Source organism: Adiantum capillus-veneris, chromosome 25 (genome assembly GCF_014529385.1).
Source record: "Adiantum capillus-veneris isolate H3 chromosome 25, ASM1452938v2, whole genome shotgun sequence".
Classification (NCBI taxonomy): domain Eukaryota; kingdom Viridiplantae; phylum Streptophyta; class Polypodiopsida; order Polypodiales; family Pteridaceae; genus Adiantum; species Adiantum capillus-veneris.
The window spans coordinates 78,138,126-78,141,430 of NC_140955.1; the positions used below are offsets into that span (position 1 = coordinate 78,138,126).

Below are 3,305 nucleotides of genomic sequence, written 5' to 3' on the forward strand. Positions count from 1 at the left end.
ATGGATTCGTCAAGCCCCCCACAGGTATGTGCAAATAGCTAGCATTCATCTTTGTTGCATATTCGTACAAAGGCTTCATTTGGTTTTTTGTGTTTTAACTTAGGCCGAAATTGAAAGCACTACGGTGAAAGCAATGGATGCCGCTGAATTTTCAGAGCATTTAAAGTTTGGCGCTGTCTTTGAGGGGTACATCCTCAGTAGGTATGGGACCTAGGACCAGTCTACAAGTGCAGCTACCTCAGTTGTGGCTGCAGACTTGGTTGACGAAGAGGGCTTCACTACAATTACACTACAAGTGTTCAAGGATTTAATCCCTAGATTTGAAAAATTCATAAAGAAAAGATCATGGGTTAGAGTCGAGAACTTCCAAGTCCAGCTAAAGAAAAATCCTTACAACAAAGGAGATGCTCCTGCGGTCATTGTGCTCAACAAAGACTTAGTAGTGTGCGAGCTCTCTCCCAAGCAGACAAACATAAATTTTTTCTTAAGCGCCAAAATTTCAAACATTGTGCACACACAAAACCGGGCAGACAGAGAAGAAAGAGTATCTGCAGTAGTCATCCGTGATGGAGGAGCCCAAGTTACACCTAAACAACAAACCATTTTCCACATTGACTTTGTGGGACGGCGTTACCACCGATGACAAAGAAACTGTAAGAAATCCATCTTGCAAAAGGAGATACTTCTTTTATGTACTGCTTTTGATTTTGCAGTGTTGACAAAGTTTGATGTAAATTTTTACAAGGTGGTTTTCATGAGTGGATGTGAGGAAGACAGGAATTACATTCTCAGCAAGTTCCACAAGAAAAGATACGTAATGTTTATCTTGAATAACTTATTCTCTAGCGTGCAGGACAGCAAACGGTCACTGCAATTCTGAACATCGACCATAATTGCCCCTATCCATGATGAAGATTGTATAAAGCACTTGCAAAATGTCGCATATTTTTGGAGAGTGAAGTATGCAACATGCATAGAGGTAAAGAGCCTCAAGTTACCATCGAGGGAAATTCATAAGAAAAAGACTTCTTGCTTGACAAAAAGTACAGAAGGAAAAAGTAGAAAATAACATTCTATATTTTCTTGTAGGTGGCTGGGTACTTGTCATTTTTCTCTGTGAGCCAAACATTTTACTTGGGTTGCGGTGAATGCTCCACTCATATCCATGACATTGAACCCTTGCCAAACCATCTTGAGACAACAGAGCATTATTGACCCTGCTGCACCGTGACAGTTCACCTCCAGTTTGCTCCTTACTTAGCTGGAGCAATCAAGAATAGCCAAACTTATGTGAGGGTATCTGTGATGAATGAATGAGTTGGAAGGCTATCCATGACATTGACCCCTTGCCAGTCCATCTTGAGACAACAGAGCGACCCTGCTGCACCGCGACAGTTCACCTCTAGTTTGTTCCTTACTTAGCTGGAGCAATCGAGAATAGCCAAACTTATGTGAGGGTATCTGTTATGAATGAATGAGTTAGAAGGCTCCTTGACATTGAGGAGCCAATTCACGCGTACTTCAAAAACAATAGAAAAGAATTTTACAAAAACACTCAACACTGCGCGTGTGTATGGTCAGTACAAAATAGATGGCGTGCATGTGGTTGCAGATGGCAGTAAGGATAAAGAACATTATGTGGTCAATACAATACGTGTCTCTGAGGATACGACTATTCTTATGAAGCATTCTCAGTGCAATTCTTTAGTTTTGGAACCTCTTTCAAAGCAAGTTCTAAGCCTTCTTGAAACTATCAATGGTAGTTCCATCAATACTTTGGGGAGAGTGGATGCTCGAATAATTTCGTCAGCACTCAGATAATTCAACAGCTTGGTTTGCCAACTCAAAAGACATCTCACTTATATGATGTGGAATTAGCAGATGGATCAAGTTTGACTTGTGATTAGACAGTTCGACAATTGCAGTTCAAGATTCAAAATTATGCAGATCAACTGGATTTTGAAGTCATACCTTTATCTTATTACGACATGATTCTTGGTTAGCATTGGTTATTCCAATATGATCCAGCAATTAGCTTTCAAGAAAATACTATCAATTTTTTCAAAGATGGACATCACATGTACTAGTCAAACGACATGATACAGTGGATTATGAAGAGAATATGATCTCCGATGAAGATGCAAAAATTCTAATGGATGAATTTTTTAATTCATTAACTTCTCCTGAATCAATCGATTATTCCAAGCAAGAAGTTATTCCAAGTGATACTTCATTACCAAACAGAGATAAGGACATAGTTGCGGATTCCCAGTCTGAAGAGGACTATGCTTTCTTTGATTTATTGTTGGATGACAATATGCCAATTGAAACTCATGAGGTGACAGTTTCTGAAGATGATTCTGAAGAATTTTGGGATTCATTATTGGAAGATGATTACAATCTCAAGCCGAAATCGTCTCCAGTGATTCATAAAGTTGAAGTTACCCCATCTGAAGAGTACCTTGAGAAGATTTTCTCTTCCCCAAATATTTCACAGTTATTAGAATATATTTAAAACCAGAAATCTTACATCGCATGAAGAATTTTGAAGATCAACCTCTTGTTGCAGTCAACCTGATTATGCCAGATTCCTCTAAGAAGTCTTTGAATAATGCAATGACATGGGATTTAGCAATCAAAGCAAAAAGGTTTTGAAAGAAGCAAAGGTTCAAGACAAAGGTTTCCGATAACTTAAAGATTGAAGATTTATGAATATTCAATGCTTTTCCAGAGTTGTATCAACATCAAAATCCATTTCTTCGACACGGGCTCTCATTTTAAATGGGAGGGGATGTCACAATTATGACTATGTTGCAGTATTATATACACTCCTAGTTGCAAATAGGCAAAATGCCATGCCAAGGAGAACTCACGGTCCTTTGCTCAAGAGACGGGTCTCTTCGCCAAAAGCCACACTCCTTCAACAACTGGTCCCACCCCTTCACTCTACGGGTGCGACACTTCGCCCAATGCTTGCAGCTCTTCGCCAAAAGGACGTGTCTTTAAGTCTAAAGTCATGTCTCTTCACCAGGAAACGTGTCTTTTTATTTGTGTCTCTTTGTCTCCTATATAAGGAGCCCTTGCATCACACATTCAATCAATCAACACAGAGTCTTCTGAGTCTTATTTTTTAGTACATCTCAAGTTTCTTAAGTCTTAATCATGAGTTTAAGTACTTTATTACGGATTAGTACCTAGAATCTTTACACATGGCCACGGACTTCTACAGCCTTCTTCAAGACTTGCATCAACTATTTTCTCCCTTGGGACCTCGTTTATGTCAGGTTTAGGACCAAGACTCAGAG

The 3,305-nt window shown here is 39.3% G+C and overlaps 1 pseudogene; it reads left to right on the plus strand.

Annotated features, from left to right (window-relative positions):
• Positions 1-1,821, plus strand: LOC147425141 (uncharacterized; annotated as a pseudogene).
• The last annotated feature ends 1,484 nt before the right edge of the window (positions 1,822-3,305 follow it).